Here is a 22,947-nt window from a genome sequence, read left to right on the forward strand (position 1 = left end):
AGAGAGAGAGGGAATAGAAAGACTGCAATAGTCAAGGACTAAATTCAAACATATCACTTTGCATTTTAAGATACTTTAAGGGAACAGAATTTAAAAAATGGGCAAGGGAAGTCCACACCCCTGTTAATTTAAACTTATCTTTTAGCTTAAAGGGGTGGAACTCTGTCCTCAGTCTATCCTCAATCATCATTTGAACTTAGTTAAAAACTAAACATTACAAGCACAGAAGACTATCGTTATTTACTTATTGAATAGAAACAGCCAGAAACTGAGAGGAGGGAGAGATAGAGGAGACAGATACCTGCAGCTCTGCTTCACCACTCATGAAGCTTTCCCCCTGCAGGTTGGGACTGGGGGCTCGAACCCAGGAACTTGCACATTGTAACACGTGCGCTCAACCAGGTGCGCCACCACCCGGCCCCTCAGTATGGAGTTCTAAGGTGTCAGGTTATCTGTAGGGGGAGCCCAGAAGGGAGTTTCAGAATCATGTGTGTATGTTGGGATTGTGGGTCCTGCTTCTCCTGTGTCCAGGCACGTCCCTTCCTCCCTGTCCCCACCCTGGCACCCTCCTGCCTGGCCCAGCAGGATGCCTACGGTCGATGAAAAATGGTAACAATCCCCAGTGCTGAGAAAAAAAAGAAAGAAAGAAAGGAAGAAAGAAAAAAAAAACACAGAGCTTCTTCACCTCCATCTTGATGAATTGTACGTCTATTTCCTGCCACGGCCCCTACCCCTCCCTTCTATTTCACTTCCTTGGGTTTTTAATCAAAGTTGATAAAAATCAGAGCCACATAATCAAAATAGAGATGTCTGACATTGGTCGACGTTGTTTATTACTCGCACGTTTTGAAGCATGTGACAGGCTCCCAGGAATTGGCATCTTATCACAAGTCAAATTTCCATCAAGGTCTCACCTGAAAACTGTTCTCTGGAAGCAAGTTGAGAGTCTCGCTGGGTGGGAATGGGAGGGGTCCCCCCAGACAGGCTGTCTGGTTCTCACCCTCCTGGTGTTGTGCCTTGCCCCCCACCCAAAGACCACCACCTCCTCAGAAATCAGCGCCAGCCCCCCTCCAGCTGTGCTTCCAGCATGGGGGCTGTGGAAACTTCTGGACCCCGAACCTTCCCTGAGCAGAGCTGTCTGGAGGCCTTCCTTTAGGACGGAGGACAGATGCTGGGGACGGGATGACCCCAGGAAGAGAACAGGACACCTGGTGCTGGCCAGGCAGGGTGGGGGCACCATGCCTACCCCTCCCCAACTCCCTGCTCCCTGACGAGAACCAGGCTCACATCTGGACAGGGTGAGCTCATCCTCCCCCGCAGCCAGCCTGGGCCCAGCCAGGGACAAGACAGACAGGCCCTACTGGCCGCAAAGAACAAGGCCCGGCTCCTTGCACCCCCAGAGCCCACAATGAGATCCCTCAGACCTGCCATGCTTGTCAGAGTCCCTTATAAGTTGCCTGGGCTCTGGGAGTTCTGGGGAGCTCTGGGGAAGCCTGGGGTGGTCTGGGGAGCCTGGGGTGGTCTGGGGAGCCTGGGGTGGTCTGGGGGGGTCCCTGGGGTGGTCTGGGGAGCCCTGGGGTGGTCTGGGGAGCCTGGGGTGTTCTGGGGAGCCTGGGGTGGTCTGGGGAGGCTGGGGTGGTCTGGGGAGCCCTGGGATGCTCTGGGGAGCCTGGGGTGGTCTGGGGAGCCCTGGGGTGGTCTGGGGAGCCCTGGGGTGGTCTGGGGAGCCTGGGATGCTCTGGGGAGCCTGGGGTGGTCTGGGGAGCCCTGGGGTAGTCTGGGGAGCCCTGGGGTGGTCTGGGGAGCCTGGGATGCTCTGGGGAGCCCTGGGGTGGTCTGGGGAGCCTGGGATGGTCTGGGGAGCCCTGGGGTGGTCTGGGGGTCCCTGGGGTGGTCTGGGGAGCCCTGGGGTGGTCTGGGGAGCCTGGGGTGGTCTGGGGAGCCCTGGGGTGGTCTGGGGAGCCCTGGGGTGGTTTGGGGAGCCTGGGATGCTCTGGGGAGCCCTGGGATGCTCTGGGGAGCCTGGGGTGGTCTGGGGGTCCCTGGGGTGGTCTGGGAGCCCTGGGCAGCCTGGGCAGGGGGAGGAGAAGGTGGGTGGGTGGGGGTCAGAATAACACGGGGACACAGGTGCAAATCCCCATCTTTATTTGAACCCCAGGATCAAGGCCTAGAGCGAGGGGAGGTGACACCAGAGGAAAGTCTGCAGACAGACAGTGAGTGTGAGCGTGAGGGCGGAGGTGACATCCCTGAACTAATGAGACTCACCAGGGTCTCAGCCCCTCAGAACGACATCCACAGGTAGGCGGGCAGGGCAGCTGGGCCCCAGAGTGCCAGGGCAGGGAGAGGTGGCAATTAGGCCAGAAGCCAGGCGTGAGTGGCCAGGCCTCCTGCAGACCAGACGTGAAAAAAATAGTCGCTTACAGGAGACTTGCAAATTGCCTCCTGGGCGGAGGTCTCTCCAGCCACCAGAGATCCCAAACAGTGTCTGGGGGCAGAGAGGGAGCTGGACAGACAGAAAGACAAGTGACGGCTGGAGGCACCTTCCAGCTCTGGAAATGGAGTCCCAGGCAGGTCTGGAGGTCCTGAAGCCAGAGCCTCTCCTGGTCATCCCAGCCTCCTTCTCTCCACTCAGCGGTGAGACAGAAGGTCTCGCGTCCACCCAGGGCTGGTGGGGTGAGGGCTGTCATGTCTTAGAAGCCCTCTGAGATCTAGCCCACCCATACGTGGTACAGCTGACTGGGAATCTGTGCAGGTGTCACCTCCTTCATGAGGCCCTCCAGGGATACGTCATCTTTTTTGTTAACCTCATTTTATTTTTAAAAAATATTTAGAAAAAAAAATTATTAGGGCTAAACAGTGCTGCACTCAGGTGAGCACATGTTTTCATGCACAAGACACAAAGACCTGGGTTCAAGTCCCTTGTCCCCACCTGCAGGAAGGAAGCTTTGCAAGCTGTGAACCAAGAGTGCAGTTGTCTCTCTCTCTCTCTCTCTGTCTCTATCTATCTATCTATCTATCTATCTATCTATCTATCTATCTCTGTCATCCTCTTCTCTCTCGATTTCTACCTATCTCTTTCAGTCAATAAATAAAATTTAAAAGCAATTTATTTGATTTTTGGAAAGAGACAGAAATATGGAGAGGGAAGGGAGGAGATACAGAGAGAGAGATAAAAGAGACACCTGCAGCCCTCTGCAGGTGGGGGCCAGGAACTTGAATATCTTATTTTATTCTATTTTTGTTTGTTTGTTTATCTATGAAGAAACCATACACATCCATAAAATCAAATATATATATACCTGCATGGGGGTCGCTTCACAGGCGGTGAAGCAGGTCTGCAAGTGTCTGTCTTTCTCTCCCCCTCTCTGTCTTCCCCTCCTCTCTCCATTTCTCTCTGTCCTATCTAACAACGACAACATTAATAACAACAATAACTACAGCAATAAAAAACAACAAGGGCAACAAAAAAGGGAATAAATAATATATATATTGCAATAAGACAGTGGTCAAAGAACTGAGTAGAACTGAATATCTTTCTACAGAAGAGATGCACATGGCCCACAGGCATATGAAGAAATGCCCCACTTCACTTATCATTAGAGAAATGCAAATTAAAACTGCACTGAGTTACCATCTCACACCTGAGAGAATGGCTCTGTCAACAAACCAGGAAGTGACAGGTGTTGGTGAGGTCGTGGAGAAAAGGGGCTCTGCTTCAAGGCTGGTGGGAATGCACACGGGGGCAGCCCCTTGGGAAGACTGTGTGGATGGCCCTTCAACAACAGAGAATTGGGCCCAGGTGGGTGTAGACAGCATAATGATTACACAAAGGGATTCTCATGTCTGTGGTTCCAAGGTCCCAGGTTCAATCCCCTGCGCCACCATAAGCCAGAGTTGAGCAGTGTTCTGGTTTAAAAATACAGAGAAATAAATAAACAAAAATTAAAATTAAAAAGAAGTTATGGATATAACTCCATGGAATACTATTTTGCTACCAAAAAGAAGTCTTGATAAAATAAATAAATAAACACATTGTTTAGCAACAAAAGAACAAGAAAGGGGGTCCAGGCGGTGGTGCACCTGGTTGAGTGCACATGTTACAGTGCTCAAGGACTCAGGTTCAAGCCCCCGGTCCCCATGTGCAGGGGGGAAGCTTCACAAGTGGTGAAGCAAGGCTGCAGGTGTCTCTCTGTCTCTCTCCCTCTCTATCTCCCCCTCTCTCTCAATTTCTCTCTGTCTCTATCCAATAATAAATAAATAAAACTAAAAAAAAAGTTTTTAAAGAACAAGAAGGAACTGGGGGTGTCTGGCTGGGGGACTGGGGTTTGAGCTTGAGACAGTCACAAAAGCCGGAGACCCCAGCCCAGGCAGCCCCCCTACCCTTCTGCTCAGGGCATGGAGAGATTCTGGGAGAGTCCGGGGCCTAGCACCCCTAGAGCCAGACCCTCCCCTTCCCTACCTCTCCCTGGTGAAAACAGAATCTTCTCAGCTGGAGACTCAGCCAATTTTGAGCCCTAGCAGGGAGGCACTGTGCTGAGAATGGGCAGCCCCGGGCCTGCCCGACCCACAGGAGACGGCCCCAGCCCCGAGCCCAGAGACCCCAGGGTACAGGCAGTCGGCAGTTGTCTCTCCTGTCTTTTCCTTTCTTCCTCCCTTCCTCCCTTCCTTCCTTCCTTCCTTCCTTCCTTCCTTCCTTCCTTCCTTCTCTTTCTTACTCTCTCCTCCCCTTTCTGTTTTTTCTTTGTCTTTTCTCTCTTCTGTACTTTTTTCTCTCTTGCTTTCCCTCCCTCCCTCCCTCCCTCCCTTCCTTTCTTTCTTTCTTTCTTTCTTTCTTTCTCTCTTATGTTATCTCTCAGGGGTACTACTCTGTTATCTCCAGGCACTACTCTGATCTGACTTCTTCAGACAGAGTGGAGGTGGGAGGGCACAGGCAGTGCTGCGCCTGGCTAAGCACGTGTAACACCAAGCACGGGCATCTGCAAGGATCCGGGTTTGAGCCCCCGACTCCCTACCTGTGGGGGTACACTTCACAAGCTGCAAAGCAGGCCTGCAAGTGTCTCATCTCTCTATCTCTCTATCTCTATCTATCTGTCTGTCTATCTCCCCCTCCTCTCTCAATTTCTCTCTGTCCTATACAATAAAAGTGGAAAAAAATGTCCACCAGGAACAGTGCATTTGTGTTGCTGGCACCAAGCCCCAGCAAGAACCCCGGAGAGAAAGAGCGCACAACACAGACTCGTCCTTCAGAGAGGTGGCTGGGCTTGAACTTGGGTCGTGCACATGGAGAGGCGGCACACTATCCAGGTGAGCTATTTTGCAGCCCCTTTTAACTTAATACTTTTTTTTTTTTTTTTTGGCCTCCAGGGTTATGGCTGGGGCTTGCTGCCTGCACTATGAATCCACTGCCCCTGGAGGCCACTTTTTCCCATTTTGTTGCCCTTGCTGTTGGACAGGACAGTGAGAGGGAGAGTGAAAGACAGACACCTGCAGACCTGCTTCACCACTTGTGAAGCGACACCCCTGTAGGTGGGGAGCCGGGGGCTCAAACCGGGATCCTTACGCCGGTCCTTGCGCTTCTAGCCACTATGTACGCTTAACCCGTTGTGCTTCCGCCTGGCCCGACTTTAAAACTTTTTTATTACACACACACACACACACACAGAGCACCCTTTAACTTCTTTATCCAGCAATCTGTTGGTCACGCAGACTTCCCCATACCTGACCTAGATAACGCAGCTATTTCCCAGCGCCCCTCCAGTCCAAGTGGGGTGGAGTGGGGAGAGCAGGCAGTGCGGTTCGCTCTTGAATTAAGGAAAAAGCGTCCAATATTCCACTGGCCACTTCCACCACGCCCTTGTTCCCTATCCCCCAGATTATGAGGCTAAGAAATTTCCTTCATTTCTAATTTTGCTGAACTTTGAAAAACATTTTATCTATATTGGATAGAGAGGGAGATGCAGAGGGAAAGGAAGCTAGAGAGACAGACAGAGGAAGAGAGAGACACCTGCAGCCCTCCTTCACCACCCCTCAAGCTTCTCCCCCTGCGCCCCACAGGTGGGGAGCAAGAGCTCAAACCCAGTTCCTTGCCCGTGTGGGCAGCCCCCATCCAGCTGCACTCCTCTGTTTCTCTGAGAGAGGGATAGTGGAGAGACCAAGAGAGGAGAGACACCACACCCCGACCCCTCTTCCTGGCCACCACCCGAGGAAGATGGGTCCCAAAGTGAGTGAAGCCTAGGATGTCCCCAGCTGTGAGCAGGGACTGTGACCTCAGACGGACAGCAACGGAGGTCACTCAGGCTCCTGTGCTAAACGTGAATATATGTGGGCAGGTTGATGTAGTAAACAGTTAGTTGTATTTTTTTCCCAAGTCAGCTCTAATCCCATCTTCTGCAAACCATAAAGAATTTGAGTCCATACTCCCAGAGGGAGAGAAATGAATGTGTAGGGAAGATGAGCAGAGGGCTCTGAACTCCAGTTCCATCAGGACCCAGAGAGAGAAGAGAGGAAAGGAAGGACACTTAGAAGTAAAAACAGGTGGGAGTCGGGCTGTAGAGCAGCGGGCTAAGCGCAGCCGGCGTAAGGATCCCAGTTCGAGCCCCTGGCTCCCCACCTGCAGGGGAGTCGCTTCACAGGCGGTGAAGCAGGTCTGCAGGTGTCTGTCTTTCTCTCCCTCTCTCTGTCTTCCCCTCCTCTATCCATTTCTCTCTGTCCTACCCAACAACGATGTCATAAATAATGACTACAACAATACAACATCAAGGGCAACAAAAGGAACAAAATAAATAAATATTTTTAAAAAAGAAGTAGAAACAGGTGTAGGTGTGACTTAGAAAGGAAGAGAAGGCAGGACCATAGGGAAAAAGGGGCAAATATATAAATATATAAACAGTTATAGAAATAATAGTCAACCCATACCTGTGATCTTGAGAGAACTAACGCAGTTTCCAACAGAGGGAATGGGGACACTGAACTCTGGTGGTAAGAATGGTGTGGAATTGTACCTCTGTTATCTCATAATTTTTCAAATCAATATTAAATCACTGAAAATATATTTTATTATAATGAGAGGGAGAAAGTCAGAGGGAGAGACTGGGTACTTCTCACTCATACGCTCTGGCTTACAGTGGTGCTGGGGACTGGACTTTAGACCTCAGCAGAGCCTAAAGCATGAAAAGTCTTTTGCAAAATGATTGTACTATGTCCCCCAGCCCACATGACTTCTTTTTTTTAAACATTTTATTATTTATTTATACTGTAAATGACATACAGAGATGAGAGAGAGAAAGCCCAGAGCCCTGATCAGCTCTGGCTTATGGTGTTGCTGTGCATTGAACCTGGGACCTCAGAGCCTCAGGCACAAAAGTCTTTTTGCAGAGTCACTGTGCTGTCCGTCCCGTTCACATGACCCCTTTCTGTGAGGCAAGCAGTGACATCGCTGTACATTCCTGAATTCCTTCATTCTCTTGTCTTTGTGGCTGAAATCTGTCATCTTGTTCTTGTCAAAGGATCAAACTTCCCTTGTCTCTCTCTCTCTCTCTCTCTCCCATCTTCTGTTTAAATCTTTTTTACTCTAGTTGTTATTAGTTCTTTCTTTGGGTTTCTTTTCTAGTTTCTTATAGTAGGACATGAAGTTCTGGGTCTGAACTCTATTCTTTTTTTACACTCTTAGCACTAAGTTTTCTACAAGCTGTTAAGTTCTGGCTCCAAGGGGTTTTATTTCCATGTGTCTTACATTTCCCTGGGGGTCAGTCCTTGGGCCACTGCTATTAAGAGTGAGCTGCTGATTTCACCAACTTATCATCAGAAGTCAGACTTCTGATCTCTGGCTTTTGTGGTCTCTGACCCGCCGCTTCCCAGGCTCCTGGGAGAACCTGAGTTCCTCTCTGCTGTGATGCCCACTTAGCCCTCGCTGCCCTGGGGCTGGTCGAGTCTTACATCCTTTTTCTTTTTCACACTATTGCATAATGTTCTTTGGCTGGAACTCTTGATGGTTTCACTGTGGCCTTCTGAATTTAGCTGACCACGTGATCTCTGTTGGCCTTCAGATAACCAGGTGTCCTGTTAGCCTTTAGCTTCCTGAACATCAGCTCTCTCCCCAGGTTTGGAAAGTTTTCTTCTTTTATTTCCTTGAATAAAGTTGCTATTCCCTTCTCACTCCTTTCCCCTCCTTATTATTCTTATGTTGTCTTTTCTTCCTCTCTTTTTTTTTTTGGGGGGGGTGTGATTTTGCACATGTATATTTTCACTGCTCCAGGTGGCTTATTTTTTAAAATCTGGTAGAGAGAGAGAGAGAGAGAGAGAGAAGAACAAGGAGGAGAGGGGAGAGAGAAGGAAGAGGTGGAGAGAGAAGGAGAAGAGAGAAGACAAAAGAAGAAGAACAAAGAGAGAGAACAAGAAGAGAGAAGGAGAAGAGAGGAGGGGGAGGAGAGAGAGAGAGAGAGAGAGAGAGAGAGAGAGAGAGAGAGAGAGAGCGCCTTCCTCCTCTGTCACAGCACTTCCTGTGTGCTGCTGGGACCCCAGCCCGGGCTGGCCCAAGGACCGTGGGTCCCCCCCCCCCCCCCGCGCTGTCTCTGCCTCCCTGTGGTACCTTTCCTAATAGCTTGGCCACTTTCTGTAGAGTCTGACTTTATTTTTTTAAATTTATTTCTACATATATATATATATATATATATATATATATAAAATCTTTTAAAGAATTTTTTGAATTTTTGTTTATAAAATGGAAATATTGACAAGACATATAATTTAAAAACAAAGCAACCCAGAGCCCTGCTTAACAGTGGCAGTGCTGTGAACGCTCCGTGACTTTATTTTAGGTTGACTCTGCTGAGTCCTCTTGTATCTCTTGAAGCCGTCTCGGATTCAAGTTCTCTTCCACCCCGTTCAGTGTCTTGACTGTAGCAAAGACTGGCTGCTGTCAGGCCAGGAGAAGTTGTCTTCCCGGGAAAGGCCTCTCTGACCTGTCCCACCTGCTGGCTTTTCTCCAGGGACCAACAGTTGTGACCAGTGATGCAGAGTCGGCCGGACTACTCCTCATTCTCCAGCAGGTGGCGCTGTGCTAGATGAGAGGCGACGCATTTATTTTATTTTATTTTACTTTACTTTTGCATTTTCTGATTCCTGCAGGCACTGATGGGGTGTGTGTGTGTGTGTGAGTGTGTGTGTGTGAGTGTGTGTGTGAGTGTGTGTGTGTGAGTGTGTGTGTGTGAGTGTGTGTGTGTGTGTGTGAGTGTGTGTGTGTGTGTGTGTGAGTTGTGTGAGTGTGTGTGAGTGTGTGTGAGTGTGTGTGTGAGTGTGTGAGTGTGTGTGAGTGTGTGTGAGTGTGTGTGTGAGTGTGAGTGTGTGTGTGTGTGTGAGTGTGTGTGAGTGTGTGTGAGTGTGTGTGTGTGAGTGTGTGTGTGTGTGAGTGTGTGTGTGTGTGAGTGTGTGTGAGTGTGTGTGTGTGTATGTGAGTGTGTGTGTATGTGTGTGTGTGTGAGTGTGTGTGAGTGTGTGTGTGTGAGTGTGTGTGTGTGTGTGTGAGTGTGTGTGAGTGTGTGTGAGTGTGTGAGTGTGTGTGAGTGTGTGTGTGAGTGTGTGTGTGTGAGTGTGAGTGTGTGTGTGAGTGTGTGTGTGAGTGTGTGTGTGTGAGTGTGAGTGTGTGTATGTGTGTGTGTGTGTGAGTGTGTGTGAGTGTGTGTGAGTGTGTGTGTGTATGTGTGTGTGTGTGAGTGTGTGTGAGTGTGTGTGTGTGTATGTGTGTGTGTGAGTGTGTGTGTGAGTGTGTGTGTGTGTGGTGTGGTGTGTGTGTGTGTGGCTGCTGGGCTGGGGCTGGCTCTGTTTTGTGGGGTGACTGTGGCCCCCTTCCTCCTGGGGCCCAGCCTTGACTCCGCAGTGGGCTTGAGCGGGCGAGGGGGGCCTCCATGTCTCTCTTGGGATTCCCTTTGCCCATTTAGGCCCATGGAGAGGGAGCCTCCCTCTACGTGGCCTCCTCAGACCAGAGTCACACCACAGTGCTATGCTTCCTGCCCAGGTCCTGGCTGCCCCCCCACACACACCATCCTCCACTCCAGTCTTGGGGGGTCTCTGAGGACAGGGGCACCACAGCCCCCAGCTGTGGGGGTGTCTCAGCTGCTGGCTTAACGCAATGCCTCTGTCTCCCCCTCCCTCTCAATTTCTCTGTCTCTTGTCCAATCAATCAGTGAGCCAACCAGTCAATCAATCAGTCAATAAAAGAGTCCACATGTTTAAAAAAAATGGGGGCTACGTGACGGAGCTCACATTATATGCACGAGGACCCAGGTTCGAGCAGGACTGCAGGTGTCTCTCTGCCCCGCTGGGCTGTTCCCCACCACCTGCTGACTAGGTTCTTGTGCCCCAGCTAAGCCTCAGGCGTGGCGGAAGGAACGATTTTGCTCTCCATGACAGCCTAGGCACCGGTGCTCAAGAACGGGAACTTCCCCCAGTTAAATAAAGTGGCAAAAAACTCCTGGGAGGGCCAGGGAGACGGCTCAGCCCGCTAGAGTACAGGACTGCCATGCCCAAAGCACTCAATCTGCCCTATGTGCTCTGCTAATTTTCTTTTAATATCCCTTCCTTTTTCTCGGTTTGAGTTTTGACTCTTTCTTTTTCAGGGATCAGTGCTTACACTTCGAATCCACCCCTCCTGGTGGACATTGTTTTCTTTTCTTTTTTCTTTTCATTTGATTTAATAGGACAGAGAGAAGTCAAGAGAGGAGGGAAAGACGGGGGGGAGAGAAAGACAGACACCTGCAGACCTGCTTCACCGCCTGTGAAGCGACTCCCCTGCAGGTGGGGAGCCGGGGGATCGAACCGAGATCCTTGCTTGGGTCTTTACGATTAGTAAGTACTATGTGCATTTAACCGGGGGCACTACCAGCTCCTGGACCCCCAGTTTTGAGTCTTTCTATATTCACGAGTCTTGCCCTTTATCTCACTGGTGTTTAATACATTTTCTTTTTCCTATTGGTGACCTAGCTTTTAAATATTCTCTTTTTTTAGATTTGTTATTTTTTAAATATTTATTATTTATTCCCTTTTGTTACCCTTGTTGTTTTATTGTTGTAATTATTGTTGTTGTTATTGATGTCGTCATTGTTGGATAGGACAGAGAGAAATGGAGAGAGGAGGGGAAGACAGAGAGGGGGAGAGAAAGACAGACACCTGCAGACCTGTTTCACTGCCTGTGAAGCGACCTCCCCACAGGTGGGGAGCCGGGGGCTTGAACCCAGATCCTTAATACAGGCCTTGTGCTTTGCGCCATGTGAGCTTAACCCACTGCGCTACGGCCCGACTCCCAACTTTAAACCCTCTTATTAACGTCTCTGCAAAAGTCTGGCTGATGGTGGAGCCAGGAGTTGAGGCTGGAAGTGTGGAGCCTCAGGCCTGAGAGTGTCTTTGCAGAACCATTATGCTGTGTCCCTGCCCTCCCAGTGTTTATGCATCCGTGAAGGAAGCCTTGTAATCAATCTTGAGGGCAAACCATACAGGGCTCCTAGCTCCCTTCATCTTTCTCAAAATCACTTTCATTGTTGCAGACGTCTTGCCTTTTCATAGGAGAGAGAGAGAGAGAGAGACTCAGATTCCTGCAGAATGGATTTTAGTGATGTGCAAATCCTCACACTCACCAGAATGGACTCCTCACTGAACATGGTCTGTTCTAGGCGGCTCTGATTTCTTGAGCCTCTGAAGGTTTTGTTTTTTTAATCCAGATTTCACGCTGCATGAAGCTTTCCCACGATCTTTAGATATCGCAGCTAGCTGTGCTGTTGTTACGTTTTTCAACCTCCACATACTAGTACAGAGCTACACAGTTGGTTTTCTCTCTCTCTCTCTCTCTCTCTCTCTCTCTCTCTCTCTCTCTTTCTCTCTCTCTCTCTCTCTCGCCTCCAGGGTTATCGCTGGGGCTCAGTGCCTGCACTCAGTGCCTCTCCTGTTCCTGGTGGCCATTTTTCCTTTTTTTAAAATCATTTTATTCAATAGTACAGAAAGAAATCAAGATGGAAGGGAAAAATAGAAAGGGGGAGAAAAAGAGAGACACCTGCAGACTTGCTTCCCCTATTGTGAAGCTTCTCTGTTGCAGGTGGGGAGCTGGGTGCTCAAACCCGGGTCCTTGTTGCAGGTGGGGAACCGGGGACTCAAACTCGGGTCCTTGCACAGAGTACCATGTGCACTCAACCAGGTGCACCATCGCCTGGCCCCTACTTACTATTTTTTATTGGGGGGATTAATGGCTTACAATAAATACAGTTGTTAGTACATGTGTAATATTTCCATTTTCTGAGTCTTTCTGACTCCTTTTTTTTTCTTTCTCTCTCTCTTTCTTCCTTCCTTCCTTTCTTTTTTCCATGAAGAGTATAGTTTCTCAGCGCCGTGGCCACCAAGGATCTGTGTCCGCACACCCACCCCCTCAGCGACCGAGTGTTTCCGTGGGCGTCACACCCAGCAGCTGAGTGAGCTCGCCGCACTGTGACTTCAGCTCTCTGGGGTTCTGGGGTTCTCTGCGGAGCTGCGTGCTGTCCGCAAGCCTGTTTCTCGATTCACTTTAAGCGAAATGGCTCCCAGACCTCCATGCCGTTATTTCTGTGCCGGCCAGAAGACATGCTGAGCAGGAATGATGCGCACTCTGAAAGGAAAACACTGGCTCTCTTTCCCAGTCACGCCCGGTGTCCCTGTCGAGTGGTCGCCCGTCAAGTGGTCACCTGTCACTCAATAGAGCTGCTCGGGCCTCTGGCCGGCCCTCAACTCCCTCTTCACTCTCACGCTTTCTCAGCCGAGCTCCCAGATTCTGCCAGATGTTCCGACTCTTCTTTCAGATTCACATCCCTGATGACGTTTTCGGTGCCTTCTTTGCGAGAGAGAGAGAGAGAGAGAGAGAGAGAAGCCAGACATCACTCTGGTACCTTTGCTGCCAAGGATTGAACTCAGGACCTCATGCTTGAGAGTCCAAGGTTTTATCCATGGCACCACCTCCCAGACCGCTATTATTTTATTTTATTAGTGCCTTAATATTGATTTACAAAATTACAAGGTAACAGGGGTACAGCTCCACACGGTTCCCACCACTAGAGTTCTGAGTCCCCACTCCCTCCACTGGAAGAAGGTTGCAGATAAGGGTTAACTATTATTTCTACAACTATCTCTCTATATTTATATATATATTTGCCCATTTTTTCCCTATGTCCCTGCCTTCTCTTCCTTTCTTTTTATATTTTATTTATTCATGTATTTATTTGCCTCCAGGGTTATTGCTGGGGCTCGGTGCCTGCACTACGAATCCACTGCTCCTGAAGGCGTTTTCCCCATTGTGTGGCCCTTGTGGTGCTTGTTATAGTTGTTGTTATTGTCGTTGTCGTTGTTGTTGGATAGGACAGAGAGAAATGGAGAGAGGAGGGAAAAACAGAGGGGGAGAGAAAGACAGACACCTGCAGACCTGCTTCACTGCCTGTGAGGTGACTCCCCTGCAGGTGGGGAGCCGGGGGCTCGAACCGGGATCCTTACGCTGGCCCTTGCGCTTTGCGTCACATGTGCTTAACCCGCTGTGCCACCTCCCAGCCCTCTTTCTCTTCCTTTCTAAGTCACACCTACACCTGTTACTTCATCCAAATATCTTTCCTATTTTTCTCTTCTCTCTCTGGATCCTGATGGAGTTGGGGTTCAGAGCCCTCTGGTCATCTTCCCCTGACATTTCTCCCCCTCTGGAAGTCTGGAGCAAAGGTGGGAGTTCCGGCTTCTGTCATTGCTTCTCCTCTTAAACATGGGTGTTGGCAGGTGGATCCACACCCCCAGCCTTTTTCTCTCTTTCCCTAGTGGGACAGGGCTCTGGGGAGGTGGGGTTCCAGGACACACGGGTGAGGTTGTCTGCCCAGGGAAGTCAGGGTGGCATCAGAGCAGCATCTGCAACTTGGTGTCTGAAGGGAAGTAAGATAGAAAGTGAATTTCCCCTTTTACTAACGCTCTGGTTTCTGTGGGGCTTTTGGGACATGGCGGCCCGCTGTCTCTGCCCCTTGGCTCAATGTGACCCCGGCTGCCTCTCCTCCACCTGTAGGCTCTGCAGAGGACCTGAACCCCAGCACTTCGGGGCTGCTGCACCCCAACTCAGAGGGCCTCCCTACCCCAACACAGCTGGAATCCAAAGCCCCCAAGGGGATCCACTTCCAGGTTTCTGGGGCCCCTGTTCTACGCTTAAAGCCAAGCCCGGGCCTCCTGCCTGGGGCCACACCCAGCACAGCTTCTTCCCGAAGGGACTTGTTATCCTTGTCCTTGGGACCCGGGGCCAGAGGCTGCAGTCTGTTCACTTGGCCCCCACCCCCTCAGGCCTTTGTTAATGATTCCCACACCACACCCAGCAGAGGCCTGTCTCCCTCCCCTTCCCAAAATGAACCTCAGAGTTCTCAGAAAGTCTTAGAAAGCTTTGTCTGACACTTTCCTTTGGCTAGTCCCTGTGAGTCACCTCTCTAGAGCCCACAGCTGAGTGAAGCCGTCTGCTAGCTGTCTTGCATCTCTTTACTTATTTTACTAAGCGTCATCACCTCCAGTTCCATCCACTTTGTCCCAAAGGACACAATACCACTTTTTTGATGGCAGACTAGTATTCCATGGAACATATATCCCATAACTTCTTAATCCAGTCATCTGCTGACGGGCATTGAGGCTGCTTCCACTCTTTGGCTGTTGTGAATAACGCAGCTGTGATCACAGGGGTGTATGTGTCCCTTCTAATTAGTGTTTTGACTGTCCACTGGATAAATGCCCAGGAGTGGTCTTGCTGGATGGTAATGTAATTCCATTTTTATTTGCTGAAGAGCTCTCTGTACAGTCCTACCGAGGGGCTGCCCCAGTTTCCATTCCCACCAGCAGTGGGGCAACCTCGTCAACACCTGTCATTTCTTGGTTTGTTGATGGAGACATTCTTTCAGGTGTGAGGTGGAAGGACCTCAGTGTAGCTTTGATTTGCATTTCTTCACATATCTATGGACCACATGTCTCTCTTCTTTAGAAAACTGTCTATTTGAATGGAGGGAGATAGCATAATGGTTATGCAAAGAAACTCTCCTGCCTGAGGCTCCAAAGTCCCCCACCCCACCATAAACCAGAGCTGAGCAGTGCTCTGGTAAAACAAGAGAAAAGGAAAAGACGGGAGTCGGGCGGTAGCGCAGTGGGTTAAGTGCACGTGGGGCCAAGCGCAAGGACCGGCGTAAGGTTCCCGGTTCGAGCCTCCGGTTCCCCACCTGCAGGGGGGTCGCTTCACAAGCAGGTGTCTGTCTTTCTCTCCCCCTCTCTATCTTCCCCTCCTCTCTCCATTTCTCTCTGTCCTCCCCAACAACAATGACAATAATAACTACAACAACAATAAGAAAACAACAAGGGCAACAAAAGGGAATAAATAAATAAATATCAAGAAAATCTTTTTAAAAAAAAGAAAAGAAAACTGTCTATTCAGTCTTTGGCCCATTTTTTTCTTTTGTAAAGCTGTACCAATTCTTTTTTTACTATTTATTTATTTTCCCTTTTGTTGCCCTTGTTTTTTATTGTTGTTGCACTTATTATTGTCGTCATTGTTGAACAGGATAAAGAGAAATGGAGAGAGGAGGGGAAGACGGGGGGAGAGAAAGACAGACACCTGCAGACCTGCTTCACCACCTGTGAAGCGACTCCCCTGCAGGTGGGGAGGTGGGGGCTCGAACCGGGATCCTTACACTGGTCCTTGGACTTCATGCCACATGCACTTAATCTGCTGCGCTACCGCCGGACTCCCACCAATTCTTGATAGATGTTTGACATCAGTCACTTGTCAGGTGTGTGATGTGCAAACATCTTCTTCCAGTTACTAGGTTGCCTGATTATTCTTGTATAGTTAGTTTTTGATGTGCAGAAGCTTTTTAGTTTTGTATGGTCCCATTTATTTAACTAGTTTCATTTCCTATGCTCGGGGTGGGGGAGGGTGAGTCTCCAAATACATCTTGGATGTGAAGATTCTCCAAAGTTTCACTGTTCCATCCTTTTATATAGCTTAGAGCTCCTGGACTAATATCCAGATCTTTGATCTCTTTGGGTCTTATTTTGGTGTATGGTATTAGATGGTGGTCTAGCTTCACTTTTCTCCAACTTGCCCAGCGCCATCTATTGAAGAGAACTTCTTTACCCCACTGAGTGGGCTTTGGCCCCTTCATTAGATATCAGATGACTGCATATGTGTGAGCTCAGCTCGGGGGGGGGGGGCTCTCAGTTCTGTTCCATTGACCCAAGTGTCCATTTTTATCCCAGTACCATGCTGCTTTGATGATCATTGCCTTGCAGTATAATCTGAAGTTGGGGAGCATGATACCTCCATTTTTTTTTCTTTTTATTCTCAGAGGTTCTTTGGCAATTTGTGGTTCCACATGAATTTTGGGGCCAATTGTTCACTTTCCTTGGATAATGTCACTGGGATCTTGATAGGGGTTGCACTGAAACTGTGGCTTGCTTTCGATAGAATGACCTTTTTAATAACCTTTGTTCTTCCAGTGTAGAAACAAAGAATGTTCTTCTGTGTCTGTGTGTCTTTCTCTATTTCCTTCAACAATATTGTACACCTGTAAAGGCTCTTCACCTCCTTCTGAGGTTCATCACGACATAGTTTATCTTTTGGGGTTCAGTTGTCCATGGAAATGACTCTCCTCTGTCTCCTCACTTGTCTACAGAATGCCACCATTTTGTGGGTATTGATTCTGCATCCCGCTACAGTGCTGTATTAATTCTCGCTGGTGTTTTTTTAGCACAGCCTTTGGGGCTCTCTGGGTACATTATCCTGTCATCAGCAAGAAGTGGTCAGGCAGATGAGCCCTGCTTGGCTGGGCATACGGGGGGTGCTGGGAATTGAACCTGGGGCCTCTGTGGCCTCAGACCTACTTGTCAGTGCTCTAGCAGGCTGAGCTGTCTCCCCCGCCCTTGAGAGCTTAAATTGAGACTCATTTAACCAGGGTAGGACATTCCCAGGGGATCTTCCTGAAGACACCTCCTTCCACTTAGATTCATCCTCACTTCTGGCTCCTCTGCTTCCTTGGACCTTAGGCCTAACCTTCCTATTAAGAAAATAAAATCTATTTTTATTTTTACCCCAGAGTGCTGCTCAGCTCTGGTTGATGGTAATATTGGGGATAGAACCTGGGACTTTGGAGCCTCAGGCATAGAAGTCATTTGCAGAACTGTTGTGCTGTCTGTCTAGCCTGCCTGGTTCCTCTGGGTTCAGAACCTGGTTTTCAGTTTCTCTAAATTCTGCCCAAGCTCTCTCCCCACCTACCATGGGGACTGGGGACTGGAGCAGAGCAAGCTGGGTGTGTGTGGTGGGGAGAAAGTTATCAGAACAAAAGCTTGCACTGAATCTCCCTAGTTTTGAGCCTCATGTCCTCTCAAGCCCTAGTCCTTTTTTTTTTTTTTTTTTTAGTTGTCCTCAAGTGTCTTCAAGCACCAGCTGTTATATTCTCCAGGAGTGGAGTCATTGGCAGGAGGAAGCATACTCTGTCACAGGTCCATACCTGTCAAGCTGGGAATTTTCATTTTACTTTAACCTAAAAAAAAAAAAATGATGATGGACTCTGAGAAGTGTAAAAACTAGAAAACAGGGTCCAATACAAGCTTCTTCCAGCTTCCTGGAATGTAGGGACTCTAGGGGAATGTTAAAACAAGGAAGCTGACACTGGCACTAGACTGGTAGTCCGCAAGTCTTGTGTTGTGTGTGTGTGTGCGTGCGTGTGTGTATGAGAGAGAGAGAGTCTGTGTATGTGTGTGTGTGTGTGTGTGTGTGTGTGTGTATGAGAGAGAGAGAGAGTGTGTGTGTGTGTGTATGAGAGAGTCTGTGTGTGTGTGTGTGTGTGTATGAGAGAGACTCTGTGTGTATGTGTATGAGAGAGAGAGTCTGTGTGTGTGTGTGTGTATGAGAGAGAGAGTCTGTATGTGTGTGTGTGTGTATGAGAGAGAGAGTCTGTGTGTGTGTGTGTGTGTGTATGAGAGAGAGAGAGTCTGTGTGTGTGTATGAGAGTCTGTGTGTGTGTGTGTGTGTGTGTATGAGAGAGAGTCTGTGTGTGTGTATGAGAGAGAGAGTGTGTATGAGAGAGAGAGTCTGTGTGTGTGTGTGTGTGTGTGTATGTGTATGAGAGAGAGAGTCTGTGTGTGTGTGTGTGTATGAGAGAGAGAGTCTGTATGTGTGTGTGTGTGTATGAGAGAGAGAGTCTGTGTGTGTGTGTGTGTGTGTATGAGAGAGAGAGAGTCTGTGTGTGTGTGTGTATGAGAGAGAGAGAGTCTGTGTGTGTGTGTGTGTGTGTGTATGAGAGAGAGAGAGTCTGTGTGTGTGTGTGTGTGTGTGTATGAGAGAGAGTCTGTGTGTGTGTATGAGAGTCTGTGTGTGTGTGTGTGTGTGTATGAGAGAGAGTCTGTGTGTGTGTATGAGAGAGAGAGTGTGTATGAGAGAGAGAGTCTGTGTGTGTGTGTGTGTGTGTGTGTGTATGAGAGAGAGAGTCTGTGTGTGTGTGTGTGTGCGTATGAGAGAGAGAGAGAGAGAGAGAGAGAGGGACAGACCCAATCCAGCTGACCATGCACAAAGTTTCCTGTGCTGTGCCTCTGTAACCCCACAGCCCGCCCCTTCCCACCCCTTGGCAGAAACCCTCACGGACCCCTCCACCTGCCTACTTCCGTTGTGTCATGTCCGTGGGGACCACGTGGTAGGTGAGACCTAGAGGTTGACTGTGGGATGCCAGGGACAATGTTCTCACGCCACACGTCCAGTTTGTCGCAAGTGACAGCAAACTGTTCCTTTTCTTTTGGAAGACCTCGGCATGCTTTAAAATACACTTTCAATCTTCGAGCGGTTCGAGATTTACAGAAATGTGCCAAAAAATAGTTCAGATGGTTCCCAGGCATCCCACGCCCAACTTGCCCTGGAACCCCCATCTTACGTCTGGGTGCTGATGTGTGAGAATAAGGATACAATACTGAGACGCCACTAACACATTGTGACACTCAGCTCCCATCGCCTCTCTGGCCGACTGTCACATACCCACCCCTTGGAACGCCTTGACCCCCCTAATCTCCTCTTTTGGCCCCAGAGACCCTTCAGAGACCCCATGTCTCACCCAGCTGACACCCCACCCAGCTCTCTTGGCTGTGACAGTTTCCTCTTTCCCTTCCTGTGTTTGTTTCTTTTTCTTTCTTAATTATTATCTTTATTTATTTATTTATTGGATAGATATAGTCAGACACTGAGAGGTAGGGGGGAGATAAAGAGGGAGAGAGACAGAGAGACGCCTACAGCCCTAGGCTTCACCACTCGTGAGGCTTTCTCCCTGCAGGTGGGGACTGGGGGCTCAAACCCGGCTTCTTGTCACTGCAATGTGTGTGCTCAACCAGGTGCACCACCACCTGGCCCCATTTTTTTTCTTTTTTTGCAGGAATAATGGTTTACAGTCGACAGTAAAATACAGTAATTTATTTTGGGTTTTTTTTTTGTATTATCTTTATTAATTTATTGGATAGAGACAGCCAGAAGTCAAGAGGGAAGAGGGAGACTGAGAGGGAGAGAGACAAAGAGACACCTGCTGACCTGCTTCACCACTCACAAAGCTTTCCTCCTGCAGGTGGGGACTGAGGGCTCGAACCTGGGTCTTTGAGCACTAGAGTGTGTGCTTAACCAGGTGCACCACCACCCAGCTCCTAAAATATAGTAGTTTGTATATATGTAATATTTCTCAGCTTTCTACATAACAATACAACCCCCCACTAAGTCCTCCTCTGCCATCCGGTTCCAGGACCTGAACCCTTCCCCCCACCCCCAAAGTCTTTTACTTTGGTGCAGGACACTAATAACTCCAGTCCAATTCTGCTCTGTGTTTCCCCTTCTGATCTTGGTTTTCAACTTCTGGCTATGAGTGAGATCATTCCAGTTTCATCCTTCCGTTTCTGACTTATCTCACTTCACATGACTCCTTCAAGCCTCATCCAAGATGGGGTGAAGAAGGTGAAGTCACCATTTTTAACAGCTGAGTAGTATTCCATTATGTGTATATAGACCACACCTTGCTCAGCCACTCATCTGTTGTTGGACCTGGGTTGCTTCCAGGTTTAAACTATTACAGATTGTGCTGCTGTGAGCCTAAGTATAAACAGATCTCTTCAGATGGGTGTGTTGGGTTTCTTAGGCTCTGTCTCCAGGAGGGGAATTGCAGGACCACTGAGTAGATCCATTCTAGCCTTCTGACAGTTCTCCAGACTGCTCTCCGGTGGGTGGATTTTGCCAAAGACCTTGAGACTTGTGGATTTTGCCAAAGACCTTGAGACTTTGCCCATCAGATATGCTGTAAAATGTCCCAAGGTGCGTGTCTGGGATTCAGGAGGTAGCACATCGATTGTGTAGAAGACTCGTCTTCCAGAGCCCCGGTCTCACCAATAGCCAGAGCTGAGCGGTGTTCTGGTCACCAAATAGTTGCACCAAGATGGGAGCTTATCTGGAACCTTTCTGGAGACATGGTGGGGACTGTATCTGGGGAGGGAGTCACAGCAGGAGAGTGACACTGTCTCCACAGTCCTGGGACAGCAGTGAACACACCTGGGGCTGCTGATGGGGACATTCACCCCACTGAGGGGGTCACATCGCAGGCCTTGGAGGCTGATGGTCCCTGGTCATTTCTCCCTTAAGGGACAGGGAGACACCCCCCATCTTCAAGGTCTCCCCCCTTCCCAGATTCCCTTCCCTGGGAATCCTGCTCCAAAGATTGTCTCCATGGGGAGGGCCAGGGCCTGTTTGCTGGGAGCTGGGGGCTGTCACCCATCCCCTTACTCACAGGGCCTCCCTGCCCCCTGGGTGCCCTGGCACTGGGTCCTGGCTCTAGGACACTCCCCATAACATCTCTGCTGGGACTTTCTGGGGCGCTGTCTTGCACTCTGCCCCCCATTGAACCCACGTTGCCCCCCCCCCCCCCAGAGTCCTGCTTCATCTCAGACATGTCCTATGACAGGAGAACCAGGGCTGCCGGGGCCTCAGGCCTGGAGGGCGTGTTGGCTCAAGACACCTATGTTGAAGCCTGGCAGTGCCACCTCTGTCCACTGCCACGCAGTGTGAGTCCACACCACTGTCCCCATGCTGTTCAGGTGTGACCCCCACGTGGGAGATTCTAGAAACTTCCTCTTTCTCCTCTTAACCTCCCTTCCCACAGCCTTGGCCGTGGCTCCGACCTGCCGTCTCTGACCCTTCAGGTCCAGGGGGCACTTGTGGTGGTTTCATGGTTGTAGCCCAGGCCCACACCCTCCTGCCCCAGACTCTGCAAGGAATTTTCACTGGTTTTGTTTGTTTGTTTGTTTTCCCAGAGCTCAGCTCTGGCTGATGACGGTGCTGGGGACTGAACCTCGGAGCCTCAGGCATGAATGTCTTTTGCACCACCATGATACTGTCTCCCCAGCCCATAAATGAATCTTTCTATATTGTATTACTCATTCATTTGTTGATTTTTTTTTTTAATGAAAGAGAGAGATAGAGCTACCCCAGAGCCCTGCTCAGCTGTGGCTGATGTTGGTCCTGGGGACTGAACTTGGGACCTCAGCAGCTCAGGCACAAGGGCCTTTTTACAGAACCCTGAGGCCGTCTCCCCTGCCTGCAGTGCATTCTGGGTGCTGGTGGAGTGTGGAGCCCAGAGCAGGGCGACACCAGTTTACTGCCCTGTAAGGCCCCTGCACCTCCTCTTCCTTCCCCTCTTCCTCATCCTCCCAGCCCCCTCACCCCCTCCTCCGCCATACCTCCTTCTCTCCCTCTTTCTCCTCCTCGTCCTCTTCCTCCTCTTCCTCCTCCTCCTCTCCCTCCTCCTCCTTCTTTTTCTTCACCTAGTCACCCCTCCCCAGCACCCTGGGAAACCCAGGAGTCTCCCGTCTCTACAGTTTTGAGGTCTCTTCAGTTCTCCATCTCTGCGGCTTCCCATCTGCTGTCCTGCTTTCCCAGGAGCAGTGCCTCACCTGTGGACACCTTTGCGAGCCCCTTTACCTGGCGACAGGTGAAGGACACGCCTTCAGGCACAGCTGGAGGTTCATGCCCCCTAGCCGTGTTCCCCCACCCCCTCCCCACCCGGGACTCTGCACTCGGATTCTCTGATCCTCGGGCAGCTGCATGCCCAGTGGCTCCCAGCGTGGCTCTGAGGAGTTGGTGGGCACAGACTGTGCACCTGGAAGCCTGTGCCAAGACGTGTTTGGCTCTCGCGGGAAGCTCAGAGCCGGCGACCAGGAGCCCCCTGCAGCCTCCTCTGCTCCTGGTGCTGGACCAGAGCTGGACTGACAGGCAGGGAGGCTCAGTTCTTCACTGCTACAGTCTGCTCTGCGTTTCTGTACAGACGCTAAGTATGCCTTGCACCTCGTGAGTCATGGGGCTGCGGCCTAAATCACACAGTGACAGCATGTTATCACATTATGTATGACATGACACTAATTGTACGTGCTGGTATTTGCTGTTTGAAAGTTGTCTCAATTTGCCAAGCACCTTTTCATGTCTGCCTTTTTAAAATATAAACCATTTTTTAATTTTTTATCTTTATCTATTGAATAGAGAAAGCCAGAAATTGAGAGGGAAGAGGGAAAGAGAGAGAGAGACCTGCAGCTCTGATTCATCACTCACAAAGCTTTCCCTCTGCAGGTGGGCACGGGCGGGGGGCCTCGAACCCAAGACCTTGCACATGGTAACATGTGTACTCAGCTAGATGTGCCACCATCCAGCCCCGTCTCTGTCTTTTTTGAAGAGGAATCACTCAGATCTTTCCCCATTTAAAAAAAAAAAAGTTTTGTATTTACTGATGAGAGAGAGAACCCTAGGACATCACTCTGACCACTCTGGTACACGTGCTGCCGGGGATTGAACTCAGGACCTCATGCTTGAGAGCCCAAGGTTTTATCCCCTCCTGGACCACTCCTCCCTTTTTTAAAATTTTTAATTTATAA

Source organism: Erinaceus europaeus, chromosome 22, assembly GCF_950295315.1.
Source record: "Erinaceus europaeus chromosome 22, mEriEur2.1, whole genome shotgun sequence".
Taxonomy (NCBI): Eukaryota; Metazoa; Chordata; class Mammalia; order Eulipotyphla; family Erinaceidae; genus Erinaceus; species Erinaceus europaeus.